Here is a 12,338-nt window from a genome sequence, read left to right on the forward strand (position 1 = left end):
GGTTTATTTTGAGAGACAGTGTGAGCAGGGGAGGGGCAGAGATGGAAGAGAATCCCAAGCAGGCTCCAAGCCACCAGCACCAGAAACCATGAGATCATGACCTGAGCCAAAATCAAGAGTTGGATGCTTAACTGACTGAGCCACCCAGGTGCCCCTGTTAGAGCCACTTTGAAAGACAATATGGCAGTTTCTTATAAAACTAAATATACTTGTATCATATGATCCAGCAATCACACTCCTTGGTACTTACTGAAGGGAGTTCAAAACTATGTTCACTCAGAAACACGCATGTAGATGTTAATAGCAGTTTTAATCATCATTGCCCAATATGTTGGTAACTGAGATGTCTTTCAGTAGGTGAATGGATAAACTGTGGTGTATCCAGACAATGAAATATTATTTAGTGCTATTAAGATATGAGCTGTGGAGCCATGAAAAGACTGGGAGGAACCTGAAATACGCATCCCCAAGTGAAAGAGGCCAATCTGAAAAGGCTACACACTGTATGACTCGGACCTTCTGGAAAAGGCAAAATTTTAGAGATAGTAAAAAATAGCTGTGTTTATGATGGTTTGGTGAAGAGATGGAGGATGGGTAGGCAGAACACAGAAAACTTCTAGGGCAGTAAAAACTATAATACTCTAAAGGTGGATACGGGTCATCATTAGAGGTTTATCCAAACATATGGAATGTCTGATACCACAAATGAACCCTAATGTAAACTGTGAACTCTGGGTGATGAGGATGTATCCATGTAGATTCATCAGTGGTAACAAATAAGGGGATGTTGATAAAGGGGGAGGCTATGCATGAGTTGGGACAGGAGGTATATGGGAAAATCTGTGTATGTTAGGCTCAGTTTTGCTGTGAGCCTAAAACTGCTCTAGAAAAAAAAAAAATCTGTTTAAAAAACCAAACCAAACAAAAAAAGGAAGCCCAAAGGCATCACTGTCAGAGTATGAAGAGATGAAGATCAGATGAAGATGAGACTTGGATATTCTCTTGGAACAGAAGGGGAGAAAGTCTCTTTTAAAACTCCCATCTATCTACTTTGGCTCTTGGTTCTATTTGTTGCATTCTTAACACTTGTAGTTGGTGGTTGTGGCAGTAGAAGTAGAAAGTCGTTGTTACTAAGTACAGTTGACCCTTGAACAATGGGGAGGCATTGCATCACCACTTTCCCCAAACCTGGGCAGTCACAAATGTGTGTATGAAAGTTTTGACTCCCCCAAAACTTAACTCCTAATAGCCTACTATTGACCAGAAGCCTTATGGATGTGTAAACAGTCGATAAAAATATATTTTGTGTATTATAGACTGTGTACTCTATTCTTGCAATAAAGTAAGATAGATAAAATGAAATGTTAAAATCATAAGAGAAAACACATTTCCAGTAATGTATTTATAAAAAACAACGTACATCTAAGTGGACTCACACAGTTCAAACCTGTGTTCAAAGGTCAAGTGTATATGCACCTAACTCTAAGGCAGGCACTATTCCATACTCTCTAAATGCACTGAGTCCTCATAACAACCTTATGAAGTAAGTACTGTGATTATCCTCAGCAGATTCAGTACCTTGGGGCAGAAGCTAATAACTTCATTGAGGTCATACAACTAGTAAGTTGCAGTCTGGCTCCAGAGACTGAATTGCCACCACCTCCCAAACCCAGAACATTCATTTGGAAGGGACTTAGAGGTCATCTGATTTAAGGGTCGAAAATTAAAAGCCTCCATGCAGAGAACATGAAAGGGCAAACCAGTTTTGTGGAGGTTTAGGAGTGGTGGGTCAGTAAAGAGAGGTGTTAAGAAATAAAAAAAAGCTGTGGAGGCCGGTTCTAGGTTATCTGGGGAAGTGGTATAGCCTTCTGGCCACCAGATTGCAACTCTAATTTAGTTCAGCCTTATTTTAAAGAGAAGGAAACTGAAACAAAAAGAGGTGAGACAAATTGAGTCACCCAGCTTGTGTCAGAGGACACCTGGGTGCTCAGCTTTGAGTGCCAGACTCCCCTCCTTTGTCCTACACTGTGGGATCATTAACTCTGTGGGGTCTGAGGCCAACACTTATGTTACCTTGGGGCTGAACATGAATGACTCATTTACTAACCACTAACTGAACTGAAATGACCCCTAAGCAGGTATCTGGAGGGGGTAGAGACAAGACTGAAGCTTCAGGTCAAGTGGACACAGAGGCAGCTGAGGGAGTGATCTCTCTGGATGTAGAGAGGGTAGAGGCTGTCCCTCTGTCCTCCGCACAGCAGAAGCTGGCTCTGAGCTGAACACTCCTGCCTGGGGTGGTGTGGTGGCAGAGGGGACATCTGAGCATCATTCTTGTCCCAACTTGGTGTCCTTCCAGTAGTGTGACCCTGGGCAGTCATTTCTCTTTTTGAACCTTAGTTTTATCACTTGTAAATTGGAGCTTCTATCACTTGCTCTCTTTCATCATGAGGGTGTTGGAAAGGGAAGGGGGTAATGTGGGCAAGAGAGCTTCATAAATGGTAAATTACTGTCCACATGCAAGCTGTTCCTGTTACAACTGGCTTTCCCTGGGTAGAGAGCCTGTGAGGACAGGCGCATGAGCGTGTGTGCTCATGTGTCCTCCTGGAAAAGGCTGTGTCACATTGAGCTAGTCCTTCTTTCAAGACTTCCCATAATTACATGGTGGCTGATGCGGGTGTTGGTGCTAAGCTTGCTGAGCAGCTGGTAATTACTGAAGGAGAAAAAGCACTGGTACAACCGGAGCCCAGTTCTGCTGCCCAGGGGCCTCTCTCTGAACTGTTATAATCTTTTTTTTTTTTTTTTTTTTTTTTTTTTTTAAATATATCTCATCTGAAGTGGGAAGCAAAAAGATTCAATTGCACAGATTTGAAACACACATAGCTGGGAGCCATGTGGGTACTGTGTGGTACAGGGACCTCCCCTCAAATCTCTACTGGGGATGTGTAGTAACTTCAGTGACCATACAACTTACTGTCCAAACTGGGATTCTTTTGAAAAGAAAAGGAGGAGCTATTAATAGTTATGCTGGGGAAACCGGCCTAACCCAGGGCTGTCCCAGAGTGGGATGTGTAGTGACTCTATTGATAACATCTGAACATCTCAGAGCAATTTTAAGCCCAGGGCAGATTGTGATGGCACCTGGCCTTTAGCTTCCCCATTCTGTGCTTTTCACCTCTGTCCACTCCAGCACCCCTTCTCCTATCTGCTCCTTTCTGAGGCACCAGTCCCCTTAGTGATGTAGTGTCAGCCCTCCACTTGACAATTTGCCTATAGAAGAAGCATCTGAAAACACGGGGTTGGAAGACTTGAGGATGCTAGTGTTTGATGGCTTTGCTTTGGACAGGTCTATTTTCTGACCTTGGTTTTCCCATTTGCAGTATGGGGATAAGATACCAGCTTCATGGGGTTGCTGTGAAGATTAAACAAAATTTATGTGAAAGTGATTCATGACTAATGAAGGGTTAATATAAATGTAAGTTATTAAGATTATAAATGAGTCTGGAACATAGTAATCTAAAGAATGAGTTTTTAGTAGAATTTCTAGCCTTGGGAAGGGACATTTTTGAGGAGATTGGTCTTTTCGGGACCCTCAAGTCATGTAGGCATCTACCCAATAAATAACTGATCTTGATTGTGGAGACAGAAATATGTGAGTTTGAATCTGTGTCTGTGTAGTTGTATGACCTTTGGCAAGATTTTCAGCTTCTGGTTTCCTAATCTGTATGATGGTGATCAAATATCTATACTTGAAGACCCTGGTGATTGATGACTGAGACCGTATCTACAAAGCACTTAGTGAGGTACTTCACTTTGAGAGTACACAGACTCTCAAAACATTAGCCATCCTTTATTTGTTACTCTGCCTGGATCATTGGGATAGGATTTGGGAAGTTGGTACAGATTACCCTAATGGAATTCTCTGTGTAGATGTTTTCCTCCCTTAAAACGGTGGCCTCTGTAGCCATCAGATGAAGACCTATGGGAAATATTAATACACAGAATTCAGAACAGAGAATTGGAAGAACGAAGATGAATAAGAAATTAAGCAGAAACTTCAATATTTTTTCTATTTCTTGGTTAAGTCTTTTCTGTCTTGATTTCATTCCATCCATCCATCCATCCATCATTAAATATTTGAGATGTAAATAAGATGAAGAGCTACTAAGACATCCAAGGAGTTGACAGCTGAGCTGATTTAATGGGCACTAGAGTTTGAGAACTAGTTGAAGTGTGATGCCTAGGCTCAGTAGTATTGGGGCTTAATGGGGGTATGTGTCAATCAGAACCCCCCCCCCCCCCCCTTTTAAACCCTTTTAGGTACAAACGACTGAAACCCAACATATATTTGCATAAGTCCTAGAATTAGTGGGAAGGCTAGCATTGAATACAGAGATTTGGGTGATGATTTTACCCTCCCTCCCAGGCTATTGACAAATCTGCAGACCACCCATTGCTTTGCAGTAGCCACATTTTGTAGTTCTCTGGTTATCTCCCATTAAATGGGAAGGAGAGAGTGTTTGGCCTTCAGAGGCTATGTGCTTACCAGCTAGCATTGTTTGTTCTTACCTCCAGGGCTGAGTCAGAGTATGGTTCATGAGTGCCTTTTATGTGGAACTTTAGGCAGTTGTGTAAGTTCAGGCCTGTCATGCCAAGGGTACTAAAATTGAGCAGATTGGGGTATGTACTTGATGATGATCTGGGCCATTTGTCTTACTTTAAAACTGAAAATGGAAATGCCTAGAATTAAATCCAGTATGAAGGATTTTGAATGGGTTGGCTAATGCAAACAGTTTAGCATGACTTGGAGAACCCAAGTTTGAGATAATTTTATCTGGAAGCTTATATATGCATATATATACATACACATGCGTACATATACGTGTGTGTATATTTTGAAAATGTCAAAATAGCACATAAGCTGTTTACAATCTAACCCCAGACCACTTATCTAGGATATAGTTTATTACAAACTGGCCCAGTTGGTCTCCAGACCATGCGTACCATAAATATGTTTTCCTGTGTTTATCACATTTCTGACACAACTTACTAGGATAATCTTCTCTGAGGTTATTTCTTATCCAGCACCAAGTCACTGGTTATTTGTGAAGCCTTTTATTACAGTAACAGCAATAGCCTTTTCCTTTGATCTCCATGACACAGACTGTTTGGACTATTCTGGCCACAATAATTTATTGCATAGTGTGGTTTTCTTTCGTGATTATTAATTTTTAAATCTTAATAGTAAGTTCCTTGAAGGTTGGATCCAACCTTATAATGCCTTTTTTTGAAATTTAAGTATAGTTAACATATGTTTCAGTTTCAGGTATACAGTGCAGTGATTCAACCATCCTGTACATTACTCAGTGCTCATCACCATAAGTATAGTTACCATCTGTCACCATACAAAGTCATTACAATATTATTGAGTATATTCCCTATGCTGTATTTTTCATTCCTGTGACTTAGTTTATAACTGGAAGTTTGTGTCTCTTCATCCCCTTTACCTATTTCCCCCATCCCACCATCTCCTCCCCTCTGGCAACCACTAGTGTGTCCCCATACCCTCAGGGCAACTACGAATCTGCTTTGTCTCTGTGACTTTGCCTCTTCTGGATATTTCACATAACTGGAATCAAACAATATGTGGCTTTTTGTGTAGCTTCATGCACTCAGAATAGTGTTTTTAACCACGTGTTTTCATCCATGTGTTAGTACTTCATGCTTTCCTGTGAATGATTATTTTGTTGTATGGATAGAACACATTTTGTTTATCCATTTGTTGGATGATGGATATTAGGGTTTTCACATTTTGGCTATTGTGTATGCTGCTATGAATATTCTTGTACACATTTTTGAATACCTGTTTTTAATTTGTTGGATGTATACGTAAGGGTGGAATTGATGGGTCATATGGTAATTTCTTGAACTGAAAAACTGGTTTCCACAGCAGCTGTGCCATTTTACCTTCACATCAGCAATGTATGAGGATCTAATTTCCCTGATACCCTCACCAACCCTTGTTATCTTAAACGCGTGTGCGCACACACACATAAATTATAGTTATCCTAGTGGATATGAGGTGGTATTTAATTATGGCTTTGATCTGCATTTCCCCAAGGACCAGTGGTGTTGATCATCTTTTAATGTTAGCCATAGATTTCTGCCAGTTGGAAAGTAGATAAGGAAGATGGAATCCTAAGCCAGGAGGAGGAAAAGCTGAGAACCAATTTGATTGACACTACATAATTCTCCCCAAACCTGGAACCATGTGGTAACTACTCTTCCATCACTCTGGAAAAAGGCTGGAGTTTTCTTCTGGGGAGAGAATAAACCCCAGTCACTTTTGAGTGTAGGAGTTCCCTATAGACAGCAAGTAATTGAATGTATTTTCTTAAATGTTTATTTTTGAGACTGTGTGTGAGTGGGGAAGGACAGAGAGAGAGGAGAACAGAGGATCTGAGTGGGCTGCATGATGACAGCAGTGAACCTGATGTGGGGCTCGATTTCACAAACCGTGTAAAGCATGACCTGAGCCAAAACTGGACGTTGAACCGACTGAGTCACTTAGGTGCCCCAGGTAATTGCATGTATTAATTGAACATCGGCACAGAGGATTTTGAGACACTCCTTACCCTCATGCAATGGTCTCTACTTATTTGGCTTCTAGGACTGAGGTAGTCCAGTCTTTACCCAGAAGCAAGGTTTGGGGAGACACTAGCCCAAGGAACGAGCTGAAAGGACTTCCCCTGGAAGTTCCTCAGCTAAATGGCCAGATCACTCTAGAGTGAATCTCAGATGAGAAGTTCTCTTATCTGAGATTCCAGTCAGTTTATGCCTCTCCATTCTTTTTTTTTTTTTTTTTAATTTTTTTTTAATCTTGATTTTTGAGAGAGAGAGTGTGAGCAGGGGAGGAGCAGAGAGAGAGGGAGTCACAGAATCCGAAGGAGGCTCCAGGCCCTGAGCTGTCAGCACAGAGCCCGACGCAGGGCTCAAACTCGTGGACTGCGAGATCATGACTGGAGCCTAAGTCGGACACTCAACCGACTAAGCTACCCAGGTGCCAATGCCTCTCCATTCTTAAATACTGGACAAAATCTAAGGATTTCCTGATACCTGTGAGAAGCTTCCAACATCAAAGCTAGAGGTTAAAACAGACCAGAAAGAAACTTGGAGCAATCAAGGACTAGTCTGAGAAAAGAAAGCCTAAGAGTAAAATTCTGCTGTCAATAACTTAGATGAAAGAAGGTAATGTAGTCCTGAAATAAGAATAGGATCTCATGAAGACAACATGTGGATAATGGGAAAAAGAGCTCTTGAAAATTAAGAACATGGAAATGAAAACGAAAAATCTACAGAAAGTAATTTTCCTAGAAAATAGAGTAAGAAAAGGCAGAGATGAAAATAGAGGGGGAAAAATTAAAAAGCTCAAGAGGCCTAATGTTCATATAATTGGGGCTATAGAAAAGAAGAGAAATGATTTCAAGGAAAATTTCCAGAACTGAAATACACCAGATTCCGGATTGTAGGATTCCACCAAGGGCCACCACGAAAACCGACTCAAACTGCTTCACGTATTTGGGAAACTTCAGAATATGAGGTACTGGAGAAACATGTCATACATAAAGAATCATGGTGCAGAAGACTTTCAGAGTTCCAAGCAGCAACACTGGAAGCTAGGAGATAAGGGACCAATGTCTTCAAAATTCCAAAAGGAAATGATATTTAACCAGGAAGTCTGTCATTAGCCAAACAAGATTTAGGGTAAGATGAAGATAAGATTAAGGGTTAGATGAATCAAGTATGGAATGCTGCAAAAATTTTACCATTTTAGGAATCAGCTGGAGAGGGCGTTCGTTCAAAACAGTATACAAGAAAGAGATGTTGCTGGGGAGAGGGGAAGGGCATCTCCAGGGTGATGGACAAGGAAAATCTCAAGATGGTGGTTGTGTACCAGGCCTGGAGGGCTATTGGTGTAGTCAGGAGAGAGAACTTCAGGAGAGATGCCCTGGGATGATAAATGCTCTATCATGTGATGCATCTGGACATTTTGAGAGGAAGCTTTAAGAATTGGCTGGAATTTGGTATTGAACTTTTTATTGGTTAGATAATTGTTAACTGCTGAGTAAACCAAAAAAATTTGCAGGAAAGAAAAAAATCTGTTTTCTAGATCTTACACAATTATAGCCCAAGCACTATAATTAACAAAAATATCTAACTCCAATTATAATATGACCATGTTGGGAAAATGGAGGGCAGATAGAAATGGTCCACATTTGTAGCTAAGAAAGAGTAAGCTGTAGTGGGAAATTGACAGATAATGCCAGAAACTGAAAAATAGCAAACTTGTTTGTAAATTAGGAACATGGAGGAAAATACCTAAGTATCAGCCCAAAGAGATGGTGGAGGGAGAGTTGAGGAAAAAGAAAGGGGGACTGTATAGTTTGTTCCTGTCACAAACCATGGGGGTCTTTTAGATTCTTGAAAAGATTTGTGTAGAACTTTGAAAAAACAAAACCTAAACATAACATTGAGGGAAACATGCCAGTGCAATTATGGGTATTTGCTTCTGCCTCTTTATACACTTTATGATTATCATAGAGAATGGGAAAAATATATATACTTCTTACACAATTTGAAAAAAGAAAGTACTGATGACAATGATGGGTGGGAATTCTTGGTGGATCTCCATGGAGGTCATGGAGGAGATGGTGTCGTTTGTCACTCTCCTAAGGAAGGAGTTGTTAATTGTATCACAAAATCACAGGAATTCAAAGATAAAAATGTACAGAGTACCCTGGGTCAGTTGACAAATGACAAGATGCCTAAGAGTTTTTCCTAGAATGAAGGAACCTGTATTCTGCCCCCTTCTCTTTGCTGACCTCAGTGTTGACTCATCCCTGATGTTTCCTGGCTGTGAAAGGTGTGCCCCCATTCTTCACCCTGCTTGCTGTGCCAATCTGTGTATATTTTGATCCTTTAGAATCTTGACTCATAAATCAGCTTGCCTCATTCCTTTACTGTGGGAACAGCTTTTCTCTGCATTCCCTTCCATTAGACCCTTAGTTTCAGGTAATGGCTCACTGAGACTGGAAAATAACATGGGGCTACTTGGAACACAGCCCAAGCTTCCTCTCTTCCAAATTCCCAAGTGGTTTTACTAGAAGCAGAACCTAAAGACAGGCTTTGGGGATGTATCCTTCAGAAAGCCTCAAACGATTAATGGTGGCACTTAGGCCCCTTGTATTGAATTTGGTTGTTTTGATTTCTCCATTTCATCACCAAGGATTTTTGGTAATAAATAGTTCACTATTCACAGCCTCAATGAGATATATAATTTATTGAATGGCAGTTGTTACTGGACTGTCACATATATCCTCATTCTTCACAATCGTCCTATAAATGAAACATTTTCTATTTCGTATTTGAGAAGATTGAGGCTTAGCAAGATCCCTTCTTGCATTGGTAACATCTGTTGAGTGCTTGTGTATGCCAGGCACTGTACTGGTCCCTGGGATTACAGTGGAGGACAGGATACCCATGATCCCTGTCCTCATGGATCCTATCAGCAGAGCAAACAGACCAGTCAGGCAGAAGTAATAGTGTGACAAGTGCTATGGTAGGAGTGGTACAGGGGCTTGTGCATACATCAAAGGGGGCACTTAACACAGGATCAGGAAAACTTGCTAGACAGCGGAGTTTGTCCTGAAGGTCAAGGAGTTATCCTCCAAAAAAAGGGGCAAGGACAATTGGGCAGGGGAACCATGTGAGCAGAGGCCCTGGAAGAGAAAATACAACTGTAGTTTTTCTTCTTTCATAATCATGACGAGCTTGGCTTTAGGAAGGGTTAGCAAAGGGTGTGTGTGTGTATGCATGCATGTGTGAACATGAACATACCTTAGGGTCCTAACAGCCAGGCTTAGCCTGACTGTCAGACTCCCACCCTTCTTTGCTCTGAGTGGAATCTGAGAGACTGGTGCAAGAATACAGGAGCCTTACTAGTTTTGTACTAAGTCTTGTTCTAAGCACTGTAGGGATTACAGAGGAGATGGTGTTAAAACTTGATTCCCTTTGGTTGTAAAGCCAGCATTCTTCACTGGCTTGTTACATACTGTCTGGTTCTCTGACAGATAGTTTAAGTAGCTAGTGTGTGCCCAGCTTTTCTTTTTGGACACAGTATTGTCTCGTTTTCTTTTAATCTTTTGATCTGCTTTACTCATTTCTCCCACCTCCACCTCTGGCAATCGTTAGTCTGTTCTTTGTATCAATAAGCTTGGGGTGGGTTTTTGTTGTTGTTGTCGTTGTTGTTTTTCATTCCATGTATAAGAGAGATCATATGGTATTCGTCTTTTTCTGACTTACTTCAGTTAGAATGCCCTTGAGGTCCATCCATGTTGTAACAGTTGTCAGGATTTCATCCTTTTTCATGGTTGAATACTGTTCCAGAGTGTTTACACACACAAACACAAGATTTCTTTATTCATTCATCCATTGAATGGGCACTTAGGTTGTTTCCATATTTTGGCTACTGGAAATAATGCTGCAATGAACATGGGGGTGCACATACCTTTTGACTTAGTGTTTTCATTTTTTATTGGAATTGTTGGATTATATGGTAGTTCCAATTTTAATTTTTTGAGGAATCTCCATACTATTTTCCATAGTGACTATACCAAATTACATTGCTACCAACAGTGGATGAGGGTACCCTTTTCTCCACATCCTCACCAACACTTATTTCTTGTCTTTTTTTTAAAAAAAATTTTTTTTTTAATGTTTATTTGTTTTTGAGACAGAGAGACAGAGCATGAACGGGGGAGGGGCAGAGAGAGAGGGAGAAACAGAATCGGAAGCAGGCTCCAGGCTCTGAGCCATCAGCCCAGAGCCCGACGCGGGGCTCGAACTCACGGACCACGAGATTGTGACCTGAGCTGAAGTCGGACGCTTAACCGATTGAGCCACCCAGGCGCCCCTCTTGTCTTTTTGATAATAGCCATTCTCACAGGTGTCAGATGATACCTCACTGTGGTTTTGATTTACATTTCCCAGATGCTTAATGATGGTAGACATCTTTTCATGTACCTTTGGCCATCTGTACATTCTTGCAAAAATGTCTATTAAGATCCTCTGCCCATTTTTTAAAAAGTTTTTTTTGAATGAGTTGTATGAATTCTTTATATATGGTGGATATTAGCCTCTTATCCGGGTATGATTTGCAAATATTTCCTCTCATTCAGTAGGTTGCTTTTTCATTTATTTTGTTGGTTGCCGTTGCTGTGCAGAAGCTTTTTAGTTTGATGAAGTTCCATTGCTTGTTTTTGCTTTTGCTTTTGGAGTCACATTCTGAAAATCATGGCCAAGACCTATGCCAAGGAGCTTACCACTTAGCTAGTTTTGTGGTTTTAGGTCTTATATTCAAGTTTTTAATTCATTTTGAGTTAATTTAAAAAAAATTTTTTTTTAACGTTTATTCATTTTTGAGACAGAGACAGAGCATGAACAGGGGAGGAGCAGAGAGAGAGGGAGACACAGAATCTGGAACAGGCTCCAGGCTCTGAGCTGTCAGCACAGAGCCCGACGTGGGGCTCGAACTCACAGACCGTGAGATCATGACCTGAGCCGAAGTCGGACGCTCAACCGACCAAGCCACCCAGGCGCCCCTTGAGTTAATTTTTGTGTATGGTGCAAGATACTGGTCAAGTTGCATTCTTTTATAAGTGACTATTCTGTTTGCCCTATACCATTTACTGAAGAGACTGTCCTTTCCCTGTTTATTCTTGGCTTTTTTGTTGTAAAGTAACTATATAATATATGCCTAGATTTATTTCTAGGCTCTGTGTTCTGTTCTACTGATCTGTGTGTTTGCTTTTATGCCAAAACCATATTGTTTTAATTACTGTACCTTTGTAATGTTGTTTGAAACCAGGGAGCATGATGCCTCCAGCTTTGTTCTTTCTCAGGATTGTTTTGGCTATTCAGGGTCTTTTGTAGTTTCATACAAACTTAAGGATTATTCTCTCTTGGAAAAGGCCATTGGAATTTTGATAGGGATTGAACTAAATTTGCAGATTGCTTTGGGCAGTATAGACATTTGCAAAGTACTGGTTTTTCCAATCGATGAGCATGGGATATCTTTCTGTTTATAGGTGTCATCTTCGATTTCATTAATATCTTACAGTTTTCAAAATACAGGTTTTTCACCTCCTTGAGTAAATTTAATTTTAGGTATTTTTTTTGATGCAATTGTAAACGGAGTTATTTTCTATTAGCAATAATCGCGCCTCGGATAAACCTCATTGGCTACGATACTGCCACTGCGCAAAGCTCGGAGTTATTTTCTT

At 40.7% G+C, this 12,338-nt stretch overlaps 1 protein-coding gene and 1 pseudogene across 3 annotated transcripts in view; one reads left to right on the forward strand and one right to left on the reverse strand.

The window, feature by feature from the left end:
• The window catches only part of LRMDA (leucine rich melanocyte differentiation associated), a 1,023,531-nt gene that overhangs the window by 92,872 nt on the left and 918,321 nt on the right, over positions 1-12,338 (forward strand). The window lies entirely within an intron of this gene.
• Positions 12,199-12,323, reverse strand: LOC122202846 (annotated as a pseudogene).

This window comes from Panthera leo, chromosome D2 (genome assembly GCF_018350215.1).
Source record: "Panthera leo isolate Ple1 chromosome D2, P.leo_Ple1_pat1.1, whole genome shotgun sequence".
In the NCBI taxonomy this organism is placed as follows: Eukaryota; Metazoa; Chordata; class Mammalia; order Carnivora; family Felidae; genus Panthera; species Panthera leo.